The sequence below is a fragment of the Prosopis cineraria genome, unplaced genomic scaffold, assembly GCF_029017545.1.
Source record: "Prosopis cineraria cultivar Desert tree isolate PC_DT_omini unplaced genomic scaffold, ASM2901754v1 PC11, whole genome shotgun sequence".
Lineage (NCBI taxonomy): Eukaryota > Viridiplantae > Streptophyta > Magnoliopsida > Fabales > Fabaceae > Prosopis > Prosopis cineraria.
In genome coordinates this window covers 20,693,699-20,700,552 of record NW_026555342.1, presented here as the reverse complement: position 1 = coordinate 20,700,552, position 6,854 = coordinate 20,693,699, and positions in this window count along the sequence as shown.

The following is a 6,854-nucleotide window of genomic DNA, read 5'->3' as shown; positions in this document are numbered from 1 at the left end:
CATTGTGGGATAGCTTATGCAGTATGAACGTTTCTTTAAACTGGACAACACCCTAGAAGACAAGAAAATATGAACAATGAGTATCTATTTAGATGAGAAGGCATGGTTATGGCACACCATAATAGAGAAGACATGGGGCAGTTTTAAACCTACCTGGGAGTAGTACGCTGAGTGGCTTAGAGAAAGATTTGAGCTTGTGTATGAGAGACCCATGGGTGACTTGATGTGTCTTTGCTAAAAAAGGTCATTAGCGGACTATAATGATGAGTTTGATAGCATCGCATGCAAACTTCACCTCTCCCAAAAGTATCTCATTGATGTTTATCTTGAAGGGTTGATGGAAGAATATATGGGACCCATGTGTCTTTTTAAACCCAGAACTCTCCATGAGGCTCGATCGCTAGCTCGCATGCAAGAGATCTCAGTTCAAGGTATGGCAGAAAGAAAGACTAGTGGAATGACTCCCACATACACATCTGCTCCAAGAATTCCATCGCCTTTGGGAAATACTGCATCTTTATTGAACCAAACCACTTGGTCTTATAAAAATGCTCTTTTAAGCAGTAGGCCCAGCAAAAGGGAAAACTCTCTTCTCTTCCTAAAAGTAATAATTCTTTATCAAGAAGTGGCAATAACTCTCTTAAAACATTAACTGTAGAAGAGCAAGCTGAACATAAAAGCAAGAATTTATGCTTCTATTACCACAAGAAATTTTTTAAAGATCATAAATGCCCCTAGAGACAAAAGATGTAGTTCCATTTCATTAAAATTCAAGAAAGTACATATGAAGAAAAGTCAACTGAAGACCCAAAAAATAATGGTAGTCTAAAAGAGAAGCCACCCTTAATTTTGTTATATGTAATAGAACGAATTGAAGGTACTTCATCAATAAGGATTATGGGTTACTGTGGCAGAAAACAACTCTAAATTCTCATTGACAGTGGAAGCACACATGATTTTTTAGATCTAGATTTAGCCAGAAAATTAGGGTGGCAGCTAGGTAATACTCATGACTCATTGGTTGAAGTTGTTGGTAAGCAAAAATTAAAAGTACATGGGCTATGGAAGGGTTTTAGGTGGTGCATGCAAAGCTTAGATTTTACCTTTGACTTTAAAATTTTGGAACTACATTCATATGACATGGTTCTAGGACTACATTAGCTGAAAAGCATTAAAAATGCTTTTTGGAACTATAAGACCCTTACTATGTTTTTCTAGCATGAAGGAAAGCTATGTGAGCTCCAGGCTAACATTCCTAATCAGTTGAGGATAGTCCAATCAAAACATTTAGGGAGGAAGGACTCTTGGGAAGGTCAAATTTATTTAATACAATCTGTTACAAAGCTTCCAACAAGTCTACAAATTCAAGCTCCTGAAAAGCTTCCAACAAAAATTGCAACTACTTTAACATATTTTTCTAACCTATTTGAGGAGCCTAAAGGATTACCACCTTTTAGAGAAGGTCATAAGCAACCCATTGTTTTACAAAAAGATACTAATCCCATTAATTTGAAGCCTTATAGATACCCGTTGCACAAAAGGATGTAATTGAGAGACTAGTTGGAGATCTTCTTTAAAATGGGGTTATCCAAGAAAGCTTTTCCCCCTTTTCAGCTCCTATTGTCTTGGTTAAAAAGAAAGATGGTCATGAAGGATGTGCATAGACTATAAAGAGCTGAATAAGAAGACCATAAAAAACCAGTATCCTATTCCTTTAGTGGAAGATTTATTTAATGAATTGAGGATAGTAAGGTGGTTTGCAAAGCTGGACTTAAGGGCTAGGTATCATCAAATTCGAATGAGGCCAGAAGATATACATAAAACTACATTTAAAACTCATAGTGGACATTATGAATGGTTAGTTATGTCCTTTGGGTTAACTAATGCCCCGACAATGTTTCAAGGGGCTATAAATGACATTTTTTGGTTATTTTTAAGGAGGTTTGTCCTAGCATTCTTTGATGACATCTTGGTTTATAGTGTTAATATTATTGACCATGTGCAGCATTTGAAGTATGTTTTCTCTATTTTAAGAGAAAACCATTATTTTGTCAAGAAAAGTAAATGCTTTTTCACTGCCAATGAAGTAATGTATTTGGGACATTTAATTAGGAATGGTTTAGTTAGAACTAATTTAAAGAAGTTGCAAGCAGCAGCTGATTGGCTGAAACCACAGCATGTTAAGCAATTAAGAGCATTCTTAGGTTTGATAAGGTATTACAAGTGCTTTATCAAGGGATATGGGATTTTAACAAAGCCCTTAACCCTTCTCAAGAAAAATAGGTTTGAATGGTCACAAACAGCTACTGAAGCATTTAATAAACTTAAAGATGTTTTGATTTTAGCACCTATTCTCACACTTCCAGATTTTTTAAAACAATTTATAGTTAAGGCAGATGCTTGTAGAGTAGGATCGAGAGCTGTGTTAATGAAAGAAGGGTAGCCAATTGCTTATTTTAGCAAGGGTCTAGCTGAAAGACATTAAAAAATCTCCATTTATGAGAAGGAACTAATGGCAGTGGTGCTGGTAGTGCTCTATTGGCACCAATATTTAGAAAGACAGAAGTTTATTATTCGTTCAGACCAGAAAAGTCTAAAATATTTACTGGGACAAAAGCTAAAAACATCTTTTCAGATGTTTTGCATTGCCAAATTAGCTAGTTTTGACTATAAAATTTAGTATAAAAAAGGGCATGAAAATTCTATAACTAATGCTCTTTCCAGAATTCTTAAATAGCAATTAATGCAAATTGTGTTAGACACTTCTTCACCAAAAATGCTTGGTAAAGTCAAAGAGAGTTGGAAGAAAGATGTTGTCATCATGGAAATTTAGAAGAAGGTTCAGGCGAGTAATGGGATATGGGGCCATTTTTCTTAGGATGGTGAATTATTGAGGAAAGGAAAGCTAGTAATGGGACAGGACCCTATTTTGAAACAAGAACTTCTTGAATGGTTACATTTTAGTCCTCAAAGGGGATATTCAGGGACTCAAGCTACCTATCACAGGATTAAAGCATTATTTTGGTGGTAGAAGCTTATTAATAACATTATAGATTTTATCAGTGTGATACTTGTGTAGACTATAAATATGAAGCTGTTGCATCACCGAGGCTATTGCAACCTCTTCTAATTCCTAATAGAATTTGGGAGAGTATTACTATGGATTTTATTGAAGGGCTTCCTAAATCTAATGGTAAGGACACAATTTAGGTATTGATAGATAGAATGAGTAAGTTTGCACATTTTATTCCTTTAATACATCCCTATTCAGTATCTTCTTTAGCTCAAATTTTTATGGATTATGTTTATAAATTACATGGTATTCCTTTTGAAATTATATATGACCGTGATCCAATTTTTGTAAGTGGCTTTTCAAAAGAATTTTTGGCAATTTTAGGTATCCAATAGCACCTTTTGACAACCTATCATCGTCAAATGGATGGGCAATTTGAAATTCTTAATAAGTTCTTGGAAACCTATTTAAGATGTATGTGTTGAGAGCAACCCAAGGAATGGAGTAAATGGTTATCACAAGCTAAATGGTGGTACAACATTACTTTTCATACAGCAACTAAGGCCACCCCTTTTGAACTACTTTATGATCAGGCTCCTTCCTTACACTGTCCTTATTTACCTCATAATTCTGTTCTAGATGTCTTAGACAAATCCTTCACAGCTAGAGAAGAGATGATAAAGATTCTAAAGCATCATTTGCATCATGCTACTAATAGGATGAAGTAAAAGGCTGATGCTTATAGGTTTGACCATGAGTTTGTGGTGGGTTAATGGGTTTTTCTTAAATTACAACCCTATAGGTAGTTATTAGTTACTGTTAGGAGCTCTCAAAAATTAGCTCCTTGATTTTTTAGACCCTACAAGGTGCTGGAAAAGATAGGGACAGTTGCTTATAAGCTTGATTTACCACCTAACTCTAGAATACATCCCACATTTCATGTGTCTTTATTGAAGTTGTTCCTTGATCCTAAAGTAAAGTAGAAACCCCACTGCTTGACTAGATAGAACTTCCAGCCACAACAGAACCAGAACAAATTTTACAGAAAAGAGTAGGACACAAGAAGGGTAGAATCATCACTGAAATTTTAGTCAAGTGAAAGCAATTGCCGAATGAGGAAGCATTTTGGATGCCTTTGTATCAATTCCAGCAAAAGTTTCCCCTTTTTGTTGTAACTGATCCTTGAGGACAAGGATCTCTTTAAGGGGGTATTGTTATATTTTTATAATAAAGGCATTAGTTAGTTACACATATATAGCCATTGGGGGGGGTCTATGTGTGTAGGTATATAAATAGATTAGACTATTGTATTCCTTATGATATGAATAAACTGAGAACTATTTAGTCTATTCCCTCTCTCTAATTTCCTAAATCTCTCTACCTCTTCTGTTCTTTTCTCTCTACCCTCTCAATTTCTCTAACTTTCTCTTTCAGAATTATTCTACCAGAACACACTTGACTCTCCCTTTTGTATCTGTTTGCCCTATCACCCCTCACATCTATCGCATCTGCTCTCCCTCATGCCTCTCACGATTTGCTTTCCACTCGTAGCTCTTGTCTTGCCATGGGTGCTAGGTGACTAATATTTTGATCTTTGATTGTCTTAGATAGGTGCTTTGATTCTCACCAAGTTTAACCAAAGTATTTTTTTTTGGCCAACTAGAGTAATAACCTTGATTTCTTTTATATTTAATTTTAAAATATTCTAATTAAATTATAATATAATTTTTTTTTTTGTAATTGAGGTCATAGGCCTGGCCTTAAGCCCTTTACATAAGGATCGAGTATCAAGATTTGGAGGAATTTTGAGAAACCAGGCTTCAAGGCCTGAGCCCTTAAAGGCTAAGCTCATAAGAGCCGACCTCGCCTGTTTCCCAATTCTACTATCCTCATATTGAATGCATGGAAATAGGTGGCATAATAAGATCTAAATACTAAATTATTCCATATATAAAGGACTAAAATTGGAACCCCTAATTATTTAGTTAAGTAATAAGAGACTATTTTACTCAATACAACTTGAATTGATAAAAATAATATCTGGTAAAAAATTTGATAAAAATAATATTTTATTCCTTAAGCGGATAAATTGTTTATAAGATTTCGTGGGTCTCTTATATTAACCAAACATGAGTTTATTGCTCAACATTATTTTTATTGACATATTATATTGGGAGAATGTCATTAAAATACCAAAATATAAGGAATTAATGATAGTTAGATCCCCAATAAAATTTTTTGAAAAACAATTGCAAATATTAATTGTAATAGTTTTAAATTTAAGAGTTTCAATTGTAAATAAGATATTTAAATTCTAAATATAACTTCCAGTCTATAATTGCAATTCTTGTTTATAGCTACTATCTAAATCAATATTTATAATTTATTTTTTAAAAAATTTTATCGGATATCTCACTATTATTAATTTCCTATTTTGGAATTTTATTGTAATTCTCCCTACTATATTTGAAATTGATGTTGATTGTTATATTATATAATTCTTAAAACTTAACAATTAGACGCCAAACTTGAAGAAAAAATGTCAATTTTTTTTAATAAAGGCAAAAAGATTACATGATCCCCTTGATTTTTTTTTTTTTGGCAACACCATGCGTATTTATTTCATTCTGCATAATACATGAATCAGCTGTCTAGTATAGAATGACACTAGAATGAAAGCTTGAAACAAAACTTCCAAGGTAATTAATTAAGATTGTCATTGGTGTTGCCACAAATATTACTTGCACAATAATTTCTACCAAGTATTTGGGTTACAGCAAGTAACATAATAAACGATTAATAAAAAAATGAATAAATTATGATCGTTCTCACATTCTCTCTCTGGAGCGTTCAAATTCAAAATACATTCTAGAATCAATATCACATTCTTCTCTAATTTGAGAGACATAATGATACATTCCAGTATAAAATTAAAGAAAAAGGTAGAATATCATTAAAAGATTAAATTAAACTTAAATAAGGATAAAAAATTGAAAATCTGATAAAGTAAGGAAATTTTTTTTTTTGGTAAATTGGCTTATAAATGTGATTTGATACTCTTATTCCATAATGTACAACGAACAAAACAATCACTTTCAAGAAATTCGCTAAAATGTAAAAAGAAAGACTTGTCAAACATATTGTCGTTTTTAGTGATTAGCTACTCATACTCTTATTTGTAATTCTCAAAACTCAAAATCGCACATAAAATTCATTAATTTATAAAATAATTTTCAAATAATGATATATTTAACAAGTTGTTATTTTACGAATGAGTGAATCTTACGTAATTGTAAATTTTTGTTTTGAAGATTGTAAATCATATGTGGAATGTGAGTAACACATTTTTAGACCAAATTCACTAAGAGACTTTGGTCATTATTTTGAATTTTTAAATGTTTTAGACCAAATTCATTTATGATGTACTTGGATTAATGGGGATTTGGATTTGGACCAAATCCCTCATTTGAATATACAAGAATTTACAAATTTGGATTTGAATTATTATAATTCCTTTGTAATTTTAAATTCTCTCAAATCCTTTTTACACTCTAGTTATTTGAAATTTAAGTCACTTCAAATCTCTAGTTATCATGGATTGAGAGACTACGCTCTTGAAACTTCTAGGGTTTCCCTCTTTGTTGTGAGAGTCTCTTTACTAGGGAGAGTCTTCCTTGTCTATGGTGGCACAAAGCTTTAAGGCTTTCTTCTTTAGCATCTGCCTTGGAGGCATGTGTCAGTAGGTCTGCATGCGTTGGGTGGTCATATTGAGTGTGAGAAAGGATTGATGTGTAGAGGAGTTAAGGGCGTGGCTTAGGGTTGTGTCTTTAGAGGCAAAGGC